This window comes from Schistocerca serialis, chromosome 4 (genome assembly GCF_023864345.2).
Source record: "Schistocerca serialis cubense isolate TAMUIC-IGC-003099 chromosome 4, iqSchSeri2.2, whole genome shotgun sequence".
In the NCBI taxonomy this organism is placed as follows: domain Eukaryota; kingdom Metazoa; phylum Arthropoda; class Insecta; order Orthoptera; family Acrididae; genus Schistocerca; species Schistocerca serialis.
Genome location: NC_064641.1, coordinates 648,877,497 through 648,897,245, shown reverse-complemented (window position 1 = coordinate 648,897,245; position 19,749 = coordinate 648,877,497). Strand labels below are relative to the sequence as shown.

Genomic DNA, 19,749 nt, shown 5'->3' with positions numbered 1-19,749 from the left:
GCAGAAGTAAAGCTGTGAGTACCGGGCGTGAGTCGTTCTTGGGTAGCTCAGTTGGTAGAGCACTTTCCCGCGAAAGGCGAAGGTCCCGAGTTCGAGTCTCGGTCCGGCACACAGTTTTAATCTGCCAGGAAGTTTCATATCAGTGCATACTCCGCTGCAGAGTGAAAATCTCATTCAGGTTTAAGTAGTTCTAAGTTCTAGGGGACTGATGACCATAGAAGTTAAGTCCCATAGCGCTCAGAGCCATTTGAACCATTTTTTGAACAGCACTCGTGGCTGCCGCATCGCGGTCACGAAATGGGGCCAAGGCAGTGCCAGATAAGTTTTACAGTTCGGCGATAATTTATGTATTTGTAGTTTTAGCTTGACGATGTCCACTATCGACAAACGATAGATACTGTTATTCTGAAGAAGGTTGGGTTATCCCGACTGAAACCTAGGTAAATTCTAGGTAAACGGTGCAACTGAGGCTGCTCATTATTAAAATTAAAGCACAGTGTTAATAGCCATTTTAACGTCAAACACACGAGGGCTAAATAGGGGAGGGAGGGCGGGGGCAAAAGTGAGCGGGGGTCGAAGATTCTGAAGCACGGCTACCCTCCCCCCCCCTCCCCCCCCTCCCCCACCCCCATTATCGCCATCAGTCTACATCCGCATGCATAATTTGCGAGGTACCTTGCGGCGCATGGCATTGGGCACCTTGCAACACTGCTAATCATTCCCTTCCCTGTTCCAGTAGCAAATGGAGCGAAAGGCAAACAACTGTCTACACGCTCCCGTGCGAGCCCTAATATCCCTTCTCCTACCTTCGCGGTCCTTAAGCGAAATGTACGTTGGTGCCAATAGAATCGTTCCGCTGTCAGCTGTAAATGCTGGTTCTTTAAATAGCGTTTCGCGAAAAGCAAGTCGTCTTCCCTCCACGGATTCCCATTTGAGTTCACGGAGCATTGCAGTAACAGTCGGCTGCTAATCTAACCTACTGGTAAAAGCTCTAACAGCACGCTTGTGAGTTCTACGGTGTCTTCCTTCAATCTGAGCTAGCGTCGACCCTGAAGATGGGGCTCACAGGTGTTCTATACACGAGCAAATACTTTCCTAGAATGCTCTCAATAAACCCAAGTCGACTTGTCGCCTTTCCTATTACCTACCTTATGTGCTCGTTCCATTTCATTTCGCTTTGCAGCTTAACGCCTAGGGATTCAGTCAACAAGACTGAGTCAAGCAGCACACCATTAATACTGAATTCGCACACTAGAGGTTAGTTTTTCCTACTCATCTGCAAAAGCTGTCATTCATCACGCCAAACAGAAATTCTGTGTAAGTAAGCCTGTCTCCTTCTATCGTAATTTAACATCGACACTTTTCCGTACACTACAGTGATCAGTAAACAGACGCAGATTACTACTCACTCTGTCTTTCAGACCGTTTATGAGTACAGAGAACAAAAGCGGTCCTATCACTCTTCCCTGGGGCTGTTCTGAGGATGCCCTTGCCTCTGACGAATCAACAGGTGGGTCTTTAATAATTAAACCCATTAAAATACAATCTTTCCATCTCATCCAAGGACTACTATTCTGGAATTACTTCATTTCATATTCAACAGCTTACAATTACGCTGACTGTACATTGTATAGTGCCTGAATGTGAATCAAATAAATATTAAATAAAAAAATAATATCGGATCGGAATCACAACAGTGTTGGAGGGGAGTGAGGTAAACGACGTGGCGAATTAATTTGTTACCTACCCATTTCTGAAATCAAATAAAGAAAATATGAAAACCATGACTCTGCGCGATCCCTTAGAAACGGAACCACAGTCGGTTTAAATACGGGCTCAGCGCCTGCCAAGCACTCTGCTCGAAGACAGTGCTGTTAGCCGGGTTGCCGACTTTCCGTGCGCCACGCCAGTAGGAAATCTTGACAAGCGAGGTATGGTATGCCAAACGATTTTAGTTGGCTACGGGTGCAGTTGGAGATGGCTTCACGTCCTAAAAGAACTAATAGGAAATTGAAATCTATAAACCACTACATTAAGGCATCGTTCAAATTCGAGGAACTGTAATAGTAGTGTCATAAGCTTACGAGTTCACTCGAATCAATAGGTGAAAAGCTCTAGATATCGAGTGTTCAAACTAGCTATCAGCTTTTGCTTTCAGCTGTCAGACCACGGACAACAGAAACTAAGAAAAGCTCTACAACAATTGGAGCAACGAATTAAAATCATTAATGATCCCTTAATCTCAATTGTATTTTGTCGGAACTAAGTGAATTCGAAGGCAACGGCCTTGCCGCAGTGCATACACCGGTTCCCGTAAGATCACCGAAGTTAAGCGCTATCGGGCGTGGCCGGCACTTGGATGGGTGACCATCCAGCCGCCATGTGCTGTTGCCATTTTTCGGGGTGCACTCAGCCTCGTGATGCCGATTGAGGAGCTACTCGACCGAATAGTAGCGGGTCCGGTCAAAGAAAACCATCATAACGACCGGGAGAGCGGTGTGCTGACCACACGCCCCTCCTATCCGCATCCTCACTGAGGATAACACGGCGGTCGGATGGTCCCGATGGACCACTTGTGGCCTGTCGACGAAGTGCTAAGTGAATTCGAACGTGGGAAAATTGTTGGTGCTCGTATGGTAAGTGATTCCGTAAACCAGGTAGCTAGTTACTCTTTCAAGAGGCACCTTATCGAAAACTTATAAAGCTTATAGGGAAAGCGGAAAAACATCATCCCCTAACGCACAACGCGTACGGAAGTGTGTGACATACAGTCGTTGAAGAGGATTGTGACGAAAAAGAAGATGGCAACAGCTGCCAAAGTCATTACAGAACTGAATGACGCACTCTCGAGCCCTGTCAGCGCAAAAAAAGAAGGAAGTTCCATAAGGTGGCATTCCAAAACTACTAATTAGTGATGCAAGCCCATAACAGGGAAACGTGGTGCAAGATCGCATTACTTCCAAGGGTTACGTGACCAGATTGGCTGATCACGTCCATCTTAGGGTGCAATATTTGTTTGCCAATGGTGACGCCAGGTTCAGAGGCAAGGAGGCCCCTGTTCTCAAATCTCACAGTCCAGGACTAGTTTTGTGAGCACGACGATGAACTGTCATGTCTCCTCCGGTCACTAGATGAGCGGATCTCATTATTATTGATCCTCCGTGGTCTGCTTTGGAGAGACAGATGCGTTATCGCTGTCCAGTTCCATCATTATTACTTGGACTTGCCACTATTTTGTAGCAATAATGGTAAAGGTTTCTTTAAAAACATACAAGGCTTATACTTATCCTTTCCGAGACTACTGGAAGCATTTTTGAATGTCAGGGCTTTTCCTAGGCTGTATTAGATTTGGTAGTTTTGTGTTTTTGGTGTTTTCATACTTTTGTCCACCCTGCCTCCACCCTGCCCCCCCCCCCCCCCCCCGTATGTGTTGTGAGTAAAATGGAGAACATGATCTGCCAGCAGGTCTCCGTATCGTTTTCTGGTAAGAGGGACCTTGGTAGACATACCATGGATCCTATTTTACACGACCTAGATTTCCTTATAGCAGGGCATCATCACCACAATCAAATATACCCCGCTTTCACACTGCATTTAGTCACACTAATAACTTGTGACGGGAGTGCTTTTCCAACAAGCATCAATCCGGATGGCTCCCATATCCATTTAGAGCATCCAGTGGCCATATTACTTCACACGATCTAAACTCTGTACTCCACTCTGATGTGTGGTTAGTAGAGACGATGGCTTCTAGGAGGGTTAGAACTTTAATAGTGGCAACTATTTATTTACAGCTCGTACAAAATAGATACGTGTTTAAAAGTTATACTGACCTTCAAAGTAGTTACCAGCATTGTGTATAACCCGTTGCCAGCGATGTGGAAGTCGTAGGATACTCTTAGCAGTGCCAATTGTGTTGACAGTTCGAGCGGCGCGGTCTATTGCCCGACGAATTTGTAGCAGTTCTTAAGAGAATGAGGTGAAGTGTTTCCTTCAGTTTAGAAATCAAGTTGAAGTCACGAGGACTTAAGTCAGGTGAGTGCTGTAGGTGGTATAGCACTTAGCAGCTCCATCAATCAAACAAATCAGTAACAGCTTGCACTGTATGTGCTTGAGTATTGTCCTGCAAAATGATGGCCAGGTCCTGCAGAAAGTGTCATCACTTCTGTCTCTAAGCTGGTCGTAGGTTGTGTTCCAAAAATGAACAGCACAGAGACAGAAATGATGACACTTTCTGCAGGACCTGACCATCATTTTGCAGGAGAGTGTTCAAGCACGTACAGTGCAAGCTGTTACTGATTTGTTTGACTGATTGGGCTGCTAGGTGCTATACCACCAACTGCACTCCCCTGATTTAAGCCCTCGTGAGTTCAACTCGTTTTCTGAACTGAAGGAAACACTTCACCGCATTCTCTTCACAACTGCTACAAATTCGTCGGGCGATAGACCGCGCCGCTCGAACTGTCAACACAACTGGCACTGCTAAGACTATCCTACGATTTCCACATCGCTGGCAACGGGTTATACACAATGCTGGTGACTACGAGCTGTAAATAAATAGTTGCCACTATTAAAGTTTCATCCCTCTTATATTCCTTCATCCGAAATAGTCTCTGTACTCAGTGAAGTGCTGTTATTTAAGGTAATTATGTGAGACAGTGGCTTCTATAACGCAAGACGAGAAGGTGATCGCCGTTATCTACATGTTATTAGCCACCAGTTCAATGACAGTTTTATTCCTACACTGTGCTACACTGTGGTAAGCCCATAGAGCCAAATTTAGTCCTCCGTGACTTTCATGCACAAATTTCCAATAAATTTTTAATTTTACAAAAAGAGTTTACAGTACTGATTGATTCATTATTCTAATCTTCAATGAATTCTAAGCGGTTGTGAAACCCAGCGAAAGAAAGCCATTGTCGTTTAGATTTCTGTGGTTTGCTATATCACTTTAGAGGAAGTTAGGATGATTTCTTTCACAAGGCCGATTCCGTCAGCGATCTCTATGTTTGTGATCTAAAGCTTATCCATTTACAATTCTATCGGGGCAGTTATTAATTACAGTAAATACAATCTCCAACAGAAACGTCCATTAAGAAAGGCTACTAGTTTCCGAAGATTAATCTTTCATCTTCAGGTATATGATCATGTGCAGTGATAACCATACGGCTTGGAATGGGTGGCTTGCCTGGGAACCCGATTGCTCTGGAAGGCCAACATCATGTGGCGAAGCACGCCTAATATTCTTCCTGGTGCCACGGTTGGAGGTTGGAAACCAATTCTATGCCCCGTGGTTATGATTTCCCATTATTAAAACTGCCTGACGCTGGAAGATTATTTTCTTCGAAACCGGTAATCTTTAAAAAAGGACATTAAAACAGAATGGAACTATATTTGCTTTAAAATCTGATGCATTTTTCTGACTATAATGATCATGAAGGTAACGGTTTGTTATACCTTCCATCTTGTTCCCTCGCCTCCCGCACCAGGCTACATCGCTCAACAAGGCCACATTCGCATGCTTCCCATAGCCTTTTGAGAGCTCAGATAATGTTCTGTCTCTAATGAGGCGAAGGGTAATATTTGCTCTTAAGTAAAAATAAATCTGCTCGTCACTATGTTTCAGGTTGTTTAGTACTGCATATCTGCTGTATTTCCTGTTCCTAGCAGGGCAAAACAAATTAAAGGAGTGGCTCTGCCCTCTCTAAACCTGACGTTTCGATTCGTTTACACTGACTTACCGGATCACACATCACTACGCAACACGTGTTCTTTTCTGCTGTTCCAAACTTGGCAGAGGCTATCTTGTTACGTTTGTAAACTTGTCGGGAAAAGCATATTTACCCTGTACAGTTTCAAGGCGGAATATTATTTCATCCTTACAAGAAGATGTAGGTTGTAGTAAACGGTAAATGAAACAGCGTTACGCGCGGTCATTCTCTTGGATCTCTAGCTTTCACCGATGGTCTATCGCTGTAGAGTGAAAGGTTCCACCGCGAAACAAATTTTAGGTCGTCGCTAAACCACGTTCTATCTCCTGCTAGCTCTGCACTGTGAGGTAGCGAAAGATTATAGAATTTTGTGGGGCGATTCTCAGTTGCACAGCGAAGGATTCGATTCTGGAAACTTGATTCATGTGGCGCTCTAATTACGCTATTTGAGTGGGCGGCATCACTGTCACTTTACGAACTGTGTGCGTTTCATCGCCACACCAGATCTCGCATTCCATCTTCTCAGTTGCTATTGTAGTCTTCAATCCGAAGACTGGTATGATGCAGCTCTCCATGCCATTCTATCCTATACAAGGCCCCTTCACCGCGTGTAACTACCGCAAGCTACATTCATTTGAACCTGCTTACTCTATTTAAGTCGTGGTCTCCCTTTACAGTCTTTACCCTAAAACTACCTCCATTACCAAATAGACATTCCTTGATGCGTAATGATGAGCCCTATCAACCGATTGTTTCTTGCAGTCATGTTGTACCATAAAGTTGCTTTCTCAACACTTTGATTCAGTAACTCCTCATTAATAATCCGATTCCATTTAATCTTAACCATTATTCTGTAGCACTACGTTTCAAAAAATTCTATTCTTTTTCTCTGAGATCGATGTCATCGACGTTTCACTACTGTACGAGTCTACAATCTAGACAGATTCCATCAGAAACGACTCCCTAACACTTAAACTTATGTTCGATGTTAATTAACTTCTATTTTTCAGAAATGTTTTCCTTGTTGTTGCCAGTCCGTATCATCTATGCCCCTCCTTCAGCAGCAGTCACTTATAAGCAGAAGTTGTCTATTACTGTAGTGTCCTGTTACCTAATTCCCTCAGCATCGCCTGTTTTAGTACGACTCGACTCCATCACCTTCTTTAAAAATTTTTTGAAATTTAATTCGTAAGAATTTCGGGACAATATCCACTCCGTTCAGCCGCTTTTCTGTTTTGGTGCCTTCTCCCCGAATTTTAATTCCCTTTCCAAATTTCTCTTTGGTTTTCTTTACTGCTTGCCCAACGTACTTATTGAATAACATCGGGGCTAGGCTACAACCCCGTCTCTCTCCCTTCTCAAACAATACTTCCCCTTCGAGTCCTTCGACTCTTACAGCTACAGTCTGGTTTCTGTACAAGCTGCGTACAACCTTTCGCTCCCTTTTTATTTACAGAAGAATGGAAATAATGATAGAAGCTGAATTTGTGGAAGATCAGATAGAGTTCCGAAGAAATGTGCAAACACGCAAGGCAATACTGGCTGTACGACTTATCCTAAACTGAAGAAAGGCAAGCCTGCGTTTGTAACACTTGTAAATTTGAAGGAAACGTTTGACAGTGTTGACTGGAACACACTCTTTCTGAGTTACAACTGAACAAAAAGTAATCGTAGCGTCAGTCATTCGTTCCGATTGTAGTTTATTGTTGCATGACCTCTGTGGCATTCGTTTTCAGAATTGATAGCACCAGTGGTTAACTGAAAACAAAGAAACATGACAGCCTATAGTTAATTTGTAAATAAGAGAGAGGCCGTACACTTGAATGGTAACGTACCATCGGGGAGTTCTTCTGGAGCGGTTGTTGTGGATTCCCGTGAGAAACGCATACAAATATAGCACAAGAGCCAAACTGTATTTGATGAATACCTCTTGAGAAATAAAATTCCGAAATCCCATTGAGAAATTCAGAATTGCACGACAATGTTCGACTGAAAGGACCTATGCGATTTAGATAAACACAGCAAACGTAAATCTGAATGACTCAACAGAAGTCTCCGTCCGGTCGAAAGCGAGTCCAATGTGTTACCAAGGCGACACCTCGCTCCGTCTCCGAGGCTGTGCTCAGTCTTTAATGATCTCCTCGTTGACGACACGTTAAAGCCTGACCTTCCTTACTTCATTCCTTAGAGACGGTTAGTACCACGTACACGCTCACCTTGCAGCTACGTCTCATGCTCCCTAAGATATTTGTAAAATTGGGTTAGGCAACAGAAGATTTTTCTAAAGTGTCCGCCCGTAGGAAATAATAAGTAATTGTCTTTCTCTTGGTGCCGAAACATTTCACCCACCCATTCATAATGGTGCCTGAGCATTAGCACCGAAACTCAAAGAAAATTATACTTATGAATCTTTTCTCATGCAGCTAATTTGGGTCACATATGTCAGTCATGTTACGGTACACGGCAAAATTATTTCCAGGAGCGATAGAAAGCTGGACCCTGACCGTTTAGGTCATGCTAATACCATATTAGCAAAGTAGTCAAACATGAAAAACAAGTTTCCCTGATTTCTGATATGCTAAGAGCTCGTCTGTCATTTTCAGTGATAGATGTGGAACAAAGATCTTAATTAAGGGCGGTGTTTTCTGACTGTAAAGTGCAGTTGTTCCATACAAATGAATACACAGGTCCACACTGTATGCAATAAAAATGTAGTGAAGTGTCATTAAACGACATCGACTACATTTCTCGAACAATTTTTGTACGAAGTTGCATATTTAGCTATCGACGTATGTTTCCTCTTGATTATGCTTTAAGGAGGGATATTACAACATATTCTTTAACATCTGGAATCAATTTTATTACTAATCATCTCTCTTCGAAGCAAATGAAAATGATATTAATACTACACGTGCACGGAATCCAGCTCGGAGAAACAACGATTTATGAAATTTAAAAATAATTATTCGGCCTTTCGGCTACTTGCGGAAATCTTATCAAGCTGAATGAAGACATATTCATTCAGACATTTTTCGCATTGCTACCGAGAAAATATTTTTAAAAAATACGATTTACCTCAGAGTGTTGTGAAGCAACAAACGTGCTGCACTTGCAACTGTCGTTCACATCAACATGGCTGAACTTATGCCACGAAATGGTCGCCAGTGCAGTGGAGGAATATTCCATACTGCAGGTAGATTCCAAAACTCCGTAGAGTGATTCAGCTAAGATTAGAAACACGATCAAGAAATACTGCTTGTCTGTATGTAAAATAGAAGCAGAGTGATAGTTAATTAAATTAATTGAAGAATGTGTGTATAATTAGGATTAGACATCTCGCATCTGAGTTTCCACTGCGATTAGGAAACGTAGATTGAATTTCACTCTTAACTGTCCAACTTACCATTAAGAAAGTTGCACTCATGTAAGAATGAGACATTGAATGTTGCGGGCGGAAACTTCGTCCAGTGAGTTGGAGAGTTTCTGTGGGACGTAGAGGGGAGTGTCAACACAGAGACCACACATCGCAGTAATTCTGTCTCACTTCTTGGATTCTGCATGATAATTATTCTGCTATTGCACATATAAATTCGAATGATTGTATTATTCTCCTATAAGCAAACGACTCTTACCACGATAAATCCGACCACCGCACACGCCGGACTTTCGCTTTCCGTTATCGTGCGGTACTCGCAACAGCGCTTGGTCATTATGGCGCAACTGCGCAGTAGTGTCCCCTGACTCCAACCTCGCACTCAGCAATGTATATTCTAGAAAACCAAAGCTGCATAAGAGTACGATTCAATTTCTTTGGTCCAATTATTGATATGAGTACCCTCACAGCCTTGAGTTCGTCCAGTAGTTCCAGAACACCAACTACAGGGGAAAGACCGTTGCTTCTACCAAGGCCTAAGGCGGACCTTTTAGTTAGGTACTGACCATCACTGAGGACAAAGGCGAACACTACCTTAGAACTACTTTCACAGCTTAAAATCTAGAGCCCGTGTTTTCCCAAAAGATAATACGCAGTATCATACGACTGGAATATCAATGAGCCGCAACTGGAGTCGTTCAGTTCATACAAATAGCTAGGTGTAACAATTTGTGGGGGTATGAAACGGAACGATCACATCAGTTCAGTCGAAGGTAAAGGAGATGGCAGACACCGATTCGTAGTTAGTTAATGTTCCATGGATCATTTGTACGAATATTCGTAATGATGTGGAAGGAATCATTTTACACTCACGTTACACGTTAATTTGTAAATACAGTTACATGCTGACTACCTGCAAGGTGTTTTCTAATATAGATGTGAATAATGAATGTCATATTTTTCCTCTTGTATTGTATTTATGTACATGACTGTTCCTTTTGAGCTGCAATGGATTATTTACGACAAACTACGGGGGTTGAATGAAAAGTAATGCCTCCACCGTCTTTAATTGGGTTTGGATGGGAATATTTTAATAAATCAAACGCATAAATAATCCTTAGAATGTGATCTTTAATTAACAATATTCACTTTTCGCCAACGATGAACAAGTTTACTGAAGCTATCACCGAAGAAGTCGATACTCTGTTTCCGCAACCACAGTCTCGCATTTCTCTCAACGTCTTCATCAGAAGCATAATGATGTCCCCGCAGATCGTCTTTCGCTATCGAGAACACATGGAAGTCAGAGGGTGCTAAATCTTGAATGTACAGAGGATGCCGTGCGGTGGTAAGATTTCATTTCAGGGGTCAGCATCCGGTGCACCTACCGTCCACAGATCTTCCGATAGCCAAGCAAAGCAATAATGTGACCCACTCGTTCTTGTGAAATGCCGATTGTGCTTGCAGTTTCTCTCTGAGTGATACAAAGATCGTCGTGAATCAATCTGTCAACACTTTGCTTGTGAAACTCCGTGGTTGCTGTCACAGGACGCCCAACTCTTGTTTGACACGCAGGTCAGATGTTCCCGCCTCAACATCTTTAAACTTACTCGCCCACCGACGCACAGTATTCACATCAACATAATCACCATAAACTGCTTTCATTCTCTGATGAATCTCCTTTGGGGTGACACCTCCTGCTGTCAAGAATTCAATGACTGCACGTTGCTTAAATCGCACTGACCGACCGTCTGCGCAGGTTGTGGGTGAGCACCATATATTATTCTCACAGTACGTTTCTGAGCAATGAAGACTCTCTTTCAAAGAATTGAGTTACCCCAGAACATTATTCCATGTGACATTACTGAATTAAACTACGCAAAATACGTCAACCTACTAATTTTTCTCACCCCAAGATATTCACTGATTCTAAGCGCAAATGTGGTTGAAATAAGTTATTTTAAGAGTTAGAAAATGAGTTTTCTCCAGTTTAAATTCTCATCAATATGGACATCTAAAAATTTTGAAGTGCCCATCCCCAATTATTATTTCCTCGCCATGTGATATCACTGGCATAGTACCTCTAGATGTGCAGAACTGAATATGTTGTACAGGAAATGTACAGTTGCGAATATGGACAACTATCAGCTGTATAATGGAATGACGGGAATGAAAATTTGTGCCGGACCGGAACTCGAAAAATGGTTCAAATGGCTCTGAGCACTATGGGACTTAACATCTGAGGTCATCAGTCCTCTAGAACTTAGAACTACTTAGACCCAACTAACCTAAGGACATCACACACGTCCATGCCCGAGGCAGGATTCGAACCTGCGACCGTAGTGGTCGCGCGGTTCCAGAGTGAAGCGCCTAGAACCGCTCGGTCACAACGGCCGGCTACCGGAACTCGATCCGAGATTTCCCGCTTATTGCGAGCGGTCGCCTTACCATTCGGCTACCCAAGCACGACTCACGGCCACACCCAAACTTCCACATGTCGTCAACCATGGGTCTACAATTTGTACTCCTACATCCATTATGTATATTCCCGTGCAGGGGAGACAGTTTACTTGAAAATCGTTGGCCCGGTGTCGACGGATAAATATAGCAGTGTCTGTGTTATTCCGAATTACGATCGATTTCAGGTCCGGTTCAAATTTTCGCTGTCGTTATTCCACTATACAGCTGATGGTTGTCCGTATTCGCGACTGCGAATACATTTCCTGTGTTTCATAACAGCCGTAGTCGCTGTAGTGTCGATCCTCCGGACATGCATGGATGTTAGAAGGTAAATTGCATAGCAATTGGGAAAAACGCAGGCATTGCAGTAATGTATCGCCTGAATATGTTGCGTCTTTTCGAAACTGAGAGTGAGACCATTCGCAGAAAATTGGTAGCGTACCGGAAAAACGCAGCTACATAGCAGAATATTCTGGGCTAATTGGCCCTTGTCGAATGAGTTTCTTGGATAAATCCAACGTTTCTTCCCCAGTTGTGGAGGACATAGTCAAGGGGGAGGAGGGAAGGTTGTATGTTCTGTGACTGTTTGATTCACACCATGACCCGAGCATTCAGCCCTTTAAAGATGTCCTCCATTGATGGGAACGGAACGTTGCTTTTGTCCAAGAAATTCATTCCACCACAGCATCATTAGCCAGAAATATTCTGTTAAGTGATTGCATTTTCCTAGTATTCTTCCTGTGAACCGGTCTGCCACCTGTTTCATCTTAGACTGAGCCTATGTGATCGTTCCATTTCATATCCCCACAGATTGTTACACCCAGTTATTTATGTGAATTGAATAACTGGACTTGTGGTTCACACATATTGTAGTCCTGTTGTAGTCTGCGGTAATTCTTTTTATCTATTGAGAAAAATCAAAGAATATTTTAATAAGTATGACTTTTCCGTCCACGAAAGGCTACATTTAAAAAAGAAATACAGTAAGTCTACAAAACAGGTAGCTTACAAAACACTCGTGTAACTCATGCTAGAATATTGTTCAAGTGCTGAGGACCCACATCAAATGGGGGTGTACAAAGAAGAGTAGCACGAACAGTTACAGATTCATTTGGCTCACTGAAGAGCGCACGGCGATACAGAAAAACCTTAATTGGCAAACGCTTTAAGACAGACAGACGCCATGGATAACGCGAAAGCATACTCACAAAGTTTCAAGAACCAGTATTAGGGAAGGCTCCAAAAATATGCGACAGCCCTCTACTTGTCGCTTCCGTAGAGAGCTTGAAGGTGAAAAGTATTACAGCGCACTCAGACGCATTTGAGCAGTCATCCCTGCCGCGCTTCACATGCAGATGGACAGGGATACCAACCTAATGTAAAGGTACAGCGAAAAGTACCCACACCCATGAGTTTCATAGTGGTGAATACTATCGATGTAGAACTTAGAATAGACACAGGTAACAGTAACGAGTCAGTTGCTAAATATTTATTTCCGTTGGACTGTCCTAGTACATTGCCAGGCTCTTCTTCAGAAGAGGTAAGCAGAAAATACGTATCCATGTGTGTAGTGTGCTGCTGGGTACTGGAGGTGGCTCCTAGCGGCAGTGTGGGCGGTACTGGTGTAGATATCCACCTGGTAGCATACTTTTTCATAACGCACTGGCCACAGAATCACGCAGTTGTGTCGCCGACAGGCAATGGAAATGGAAACTACCATGCGGATATCAATACCAGTACCACCTGTACCCAGCGTCACATTCAACCGTGAATGAAGAATATTCTGTATGTCTCATCTGTTGATGAGCCTGAAAAGGTGCGAACACTAGTTAACGGAAATAAACTAACACTACGCAAGTGGCTGTTCGTAGTTAACTGTGCTCTCATTCAGTTAACATACTTCACGATTTTTACAATATCAGCGAAGTTCGCACCCACTGTAATCGGTAGGTATTCAGATTCACTATTCTTATCGAACAAGTCAATCACTTGACTCTGTATACTCATAAACAAATACAGTTTCGCATACATTAGGCTTCGATTTTTTTAGGCAGCTTAACTAATAACGTCTCTATTGGATACACTAAAACATATCTATGTGGTAATTTGCAGATGCTAGCTTAACTCACAAAGCATTGGTACAGACACTTCTACATATCCTCTGACAACATCATTTCCACATGTCAGTGCAGTGTTTTCGAAACGATAGCTTAACCCGTGAAGTTTTTATACGTACATTTCTAAATGTGTTCTGACAACATCTGTTACAGGAATTTCAAGTGCTTCAAGATGGTACACCACCACACTGAGGGTTGTTTGTTTGGCAGTTCTTCTTGGGTGACTCCTTTCCGGACAGGTGGATCGGTAGAGCCGGTCCAATGTCATGGACACCACGTTCACCAAACATAATCTGGTTCAAATGGCTCTGAGCACTAAGAGGACTTAACATGTGAGGTCACCAGTCCCCTAGACTTAGAACTACCTAAACCTAATTAACCTAAGAACATCATACAAATCCATGCCAGAGGCAGAATTCGAACCTGCGACCGTAGCAGCAGCGCGGTTCCGGACTGAAGCGCCTAGAACCGCTCTGCCACAACGGCCGGCAAACATAATCTCTCTAGACTTTTTTACGGGGTTAAGTTATGGATAACGTGCTCAGTTCAGCAGTTCCAGATGTGCAAACTCGTACGTCATGGGTAAGAGGCGTTTGGTGGTTACGGGCGCTCAACGGCGAGGTCACCAGCGCCCTCATGGATACGAGGCGCTGTAGAGACGGTAATGGAAAAGAAGTTGGTAAATACATGGAGAGAAAGTGAGTGTCACCTAGACGTGTTATGGGCAAAAAATGGACAACATGTGGAAGTGTACCCATAAAAAAATAAAAATTAAAAAAAAACATTTATGAGTTATCACTTTAACAAACCGTGTAGCTGTTCCTAAAATGGTTCCTTAGAAATAAATTTTCGTATTCGGAAAAGACTTTATGCTCACACTGTACACTAAAACTATTCCTGTTCCCCGGTTCAAAAAATGGCTCTGAGCACTATGGGACTCAACTGCTGTGGTCATAAGTCCCCTAGAACTTAGAACTACTTAAACCTAACTAACCTAAGGACAGCACACAACACCCAGCCATCACGAGGCAGAGAAAATCCCTGACCCCGCCGGGAATCGAACCCGGGAACCCGGGCGTGGGAAGCGAGAACGCTACCGCACGACCACGAGATGCGGGCTGTTCCCCGGTTCTGACCAAGATTTTCGAGAGGTTTTCCTTGGCTGTAAGGCAGATGCGGAAACTGAAAATCCCCTCCTACATATTACCATCTCAGACTCTCTCTGACCCAGCACTAAAACGTCTGGTATTTGCCCGGAAACTCCCTGACTGTGTATAGGAGCCTGAAAAGAATATTTTTAAAAAATTTACAATATCCGACTCCTGATGTAACCGAAAATATTAGTAAAAACCTCAATCATACTGCAATCATCGGAGGAGACTAACCATCCAACAATGAATTGGGACAATAACAGTTTTGTTAGTGGTAGGGTTGACAAGTCATCCTGTGAAATATTAATAAATGCTTTCTCCAAAGAACTACCTAGAACTAATGGTTCAAAAGTCTCTCGTGATGGAAATAGATCTAGTAGCAACAAATAGACATCACCTATTCGAGAAAGTCCACATCGAAACTGGTACCGGTTACCATGAGGAATTTGTAGCAACAATGATTATCAAAGTACAAAGGGAAACTGAATCAAGTACAAAGATTTATATGTTCACTAAACTAGATAAAAAAGCAATTATGTCACATCCCAATGTGGAATCTGAAACTCTTAACTTTGGATAGGGACATGTAGAGGAATTATGGCACAAGTTTAAAAGAATGACTGACCGTGGACTGGACAGATATGTAACCAGTAGAGCAGTTCGTGATGGGAGGCACCTACCATGGTATACAGTCACAGTAATGACACGCCTAAAGAAACAGAGACTACTCCGTATTAGGTTTACAAGAAAGCTTAGGGCTATAGACAGAGAGATGTTGAAAGACACGCGACTACCGGCTAAGAGAGCAATGCGTAAAGCTTTCAATGACCACCGCAACAGAATATTAACGAAAGATCTCTTACAAAACCCAGGGAAATTCTGGTCGAATGTAAAGGCTGTTAATGGCACCAAAACTTGTGTCCAGTCACTATTGAATGAGACAGAAACTGAAACTGAAGATAGCAAAGCAAAAGCAGAACATGTTCAGCTCCGTTTTCAAATGTCCCGTTACAAAGGAAAACCCAGCAGTGCTGCCACAGTTAAATTCTCGTACTACTGGAAAGATGATTGAAATAGATGTTAGTGTCAGTAGCGTTCAGAAAGAGCTGAAATCGTTACAATTGAACATAGCTCCAGGGCCCGATGGTCTCCCTGTCATATTCTGTACCGAACTTGCGGCTGCGTTAGCCCCTCTTTTAACTATAATCTACCGTAGATTCCTTGAACAAAAAAAAGTGCTGAGTAGTTGGAATGAAAACACAGGTCACACCCATCTACAAGAAGGATAGCAGAAGTGATCTACAAAACTGTCATCCAATATCTCTGATATCGATTTGTCGTAAACTCTTAGAATATATTATAAGCTCAAATGCAGTGAGGTGTCTCGAACAGAATGACCACCTCCATGCGAACCATCATGAGTTCCAAACACACTGATCATGTCATATCCAGTTCGCACTTTTCTCAAATGACGTAATGAAAGCTTTGGATCAAGGCTGCGACTTAGGTACAGTCTTTCTCGAGTCCCGAAAAGCATACTGTCGAAAGTACGATCGTGTGGGTTATCAAGCGAATTTGTGACTGGATTGAGGGTAATTTGGTGGGGAGGACGCAGCAAGTTATCTTGGATGGAAAATCATTCTCCTAACACCTGGTGTATCCCAGGGTGGTATTGGGTCGCTTGCTGTTTTATGTTGAATATAAATGATCTTGCAGACAATATTAATACTAACCACAGACTTTTCCCAGACTAAGCAGTTACTGATAACGAAGTACAGCCTGAAAGAAGGGGCAAAAATATTCAGTCAGAGTTCGATAAGATTTCAAAGTGGTACAAAGATTGGCAACTGGATTCTAATATACAGAAATGTAAAACTGTGCACCTCACAGAAAAGTAGCATTCTGTGATTACAATACCAATGAGGACATTTGGAATTGGTCAGCTGATAAAAATACCTGAATAGGGATATGAAATGAAAATATCATATAGTCGCAGTCGTAGATAAAGAGCTTGGAAGACTGCAGCTCATTGGTAGAATAATGCGTAAATTCAATCAGTCAACAAAGGAGACTGCACATAGTCCTCGAATATTGCTCAAGTGTGTGGAACTTGCACCAAAAAGGAACGGATAAAAGGAAGGGCAGCACGAATGGTCACAGGTTTGTTCGACCCTTGAAAGAGTGTCTCGAAGACGCTGAAGGAACTGAACTGCAGACTCTTGGAAATAGATGCAAACTATTCGGTGGAAACCTATTTTGAAAGTTTCTAAAACCAGCTTTAAATGATGAATCTGGGAATATAGTACAGCCCTCTACGTGTCGCTACCACAGGGATCGCGAAGACAAGTTTTAAGAATGACAGCGCTTACAGAGACAATTAAACAGTCGTTCTTCCCGCTCTCCATACGTAAATGGAACGGGAAAAACTAGAAACTGTTACAATGCCATGCATCCTCTGACATGTCCTTCACACTGGCTGTCCAGAGTAAGGATGAATATGTAAAGGATGTTTCACAATTCATGTTCCACACTTCTTGAGGTTGTAGAGGGCACTTAGTAGACCAAGTTTTGCATAGGAACCCATTTCCGGAAACTTCATCCAACGACGCTACAGGGCATCAAAGTTATAGTAAATTGATGTATACACAGGCTGATCCCGTAATGATGTTACAGACTTTCTGGGTGATGGAAAAGGATAAATGTATCAATTTGAGGCAAGGTCCCCTGTACAGGAAACGAACGAGTCGCAAGTTAGAAGTGAAAACCGTTCTGATACTTCTAACTGGAATACATGTATTGGTACTGTTGTTGCTGAGATTGTAGGGTACGCAAGTTTCAGGGGTGATAGTATGGACCCAATTAAGAAAAAACGTCTAGTAAATATGGACTCTAAAATGCTTACTCATAGCTCCTCGCGTATGCCTTTTAGAGCCGATATTTACCAGACATTTTTACTTGTTTTGGTCCATACTGCCACCTCTGAAACTTGCCTATCCTACAATCTTAGCAACAACAGTACCGGCACATGTATTCCACAGTCAGAGGTACCAGGACGATTTTCGCTTATAATTTTCGACTCGTTCGTTTTCGGTAGAGAGACGTTTACCTCAAATTGATACATTTATTCTTCTCCATCATTCTAGAAAGTTCGTAACATAATAACGGAATCATTTTATATATACATACAATTACAGGCGCCGGTGCTTATAACTTTGACGCTCTAGAGCATCATTGGATGACGTTTCCGAGGATGGGTTCCTATGTAAAATTTGACCTACCATGTCCGCTCTACAACCTCTACAAGTGTGTAACATGAATTGCGAAACACCCAGTGGGTGTAGATTCATATGGGGTTAACTTAATAAGTACATACGTAAGTTGCCGAAAAGAGCCGACATCGTCGTTGAGATAACAGTAGAGACGGGAAAGGGAATGCATTTGCTGGGAAACGCAGCCGTAAACTGTACACAGAAGGCAACCAGGCGTACCTACCTTAGTCGTTTATTCCTCCCTCGAGATAAGCTGTCGGCAGCGCAGGTGCAGCACACACTGTCTTCTCACATGCGCGCCCTACGTCGCACTGGCCGCGGTCGGTTTCCCTAGAGATGCGGAAGAGCGTCACCGGTGGTGGCACTGAGCAATGAGCATCCCCCGCGGTCACGTCAGCTTCGCGTGTCCTCAGGAGTCGGCGGACTGGGGCAGCGGTGAAGAGCGCTGGTCGGGCAGTCGGTTCGCCCGCACGAGTCGAAATCCCCGCGGCTGCAAAAAGCCGGCCGCTGTCTCTTTCTGCCCCCTCCCCCTGCCGCCACCCCCACCCCGCCGCGACCTTTCCCGCGCTGCAACGGCGGGCGCCGTCGCTCTCCTTTCTCCGGTAGAGCCGGGCCGCCACGCCTCTGCGGCGGACACGTCCGGCAACAGCCAAGGCGAACCGGCTGGCCGGCTGCCGGTCACCTGCGGGCGGCGCTCGGACAGCCCATTCGTTGTATAACGACGCGCCGACCAGCCCCCAGGAAGAGCCGCGCCGTCCGAAAGCGGGACTCGGCTCCACTTTGGTCTGTGGCAACCCACTCACTTGTTTACTACTCGGGAATTAAAAAAATGCGATAACGGTGTCACACACCAAGTTTCAGCCCACACGTCATCGCTCTGTGCGACCTACCTCCGTGACGAGATTGTGAAACTGGAAGGACGAATGTCCAAAGTTATCACATTGTTACCTACGCTCAAGCTTTTGACAATGTTGACTGGAATACTCTCTTTCAAATTCTGAAGGTGGCAGAAGTCAAACACAGGGAGCGAAAGGCTATTTACAATTTGTACAGAAACCAGATGGCAGTTATAGGGGTCGAGGGACATGAAAGGGCAGCAGTGGTTCGGAAGGGTGTGAGACAGGGTTGTAGCCTCTCCCCGATGTTACTCAATCTGTATATTGAGCAAGCAGTAAAGGAAACAAAAGAATAATTCGGAGTAGGAATTAAAATCCATGGAGAAGAAATAAAAACTTTAAGGTTCGCCGATGACACTGTAATTCTGTCAGAGACAGCAAAGGACTTGGAAGAGCAGTTGAACGGAATGGACAGTGTCTTGAAAGGAGGATATAAGATGAACATCAACAAAAGCAAAAAGAGGATAATGGAATGTTGTCGAATTAAGTCAGGTGTTGCCGACGAAATTAGATTAGGAAATGAGACACTTAAAGTAGTAAAGGACTTTTGCTATCTGGGGAGCAAAATAACTGATGATGGTCGAAGTAGAGAGGATATAAAATGTAGATTGGCAATGGCAAGGAAATCGTTTCAGAAGAAGAGAAATTTGTTAACATCGAGTATAGATTTAAGTGTCAGGAAGTCGTTTCTGAAAGTATATGTATGGAGTGTAGCCTTGTATGGAAGTGAAACATGGACGATAACTAGTTTGGACAAGAAGAGAATAGAAGC

General features: G+C 43.4%; 1 protein-coding gene across 1 annotated transcript in view; it reads right to left on the bottom strand.

Annotated features, from left to right (window-relative positions):
- LOC126475511 (uncharacterized) overlaps positions 1-18,574 on the bottom strand; it is a 350,378-nt gene extending 331,804 nt beyond the window's left edge. The window contains exon 1 of the mRNA XM_050103427.1: positions 18,305-18,574. The gene's annotated coding sequence lies outside the window, so the exon portion shown is untranslated. The remainder of the gene's footprint in view (positions 1-18,304) is intronic.
- Between the last annotated feature and the right edge of the window lie 1,175 nt (positions 18,575-19,749).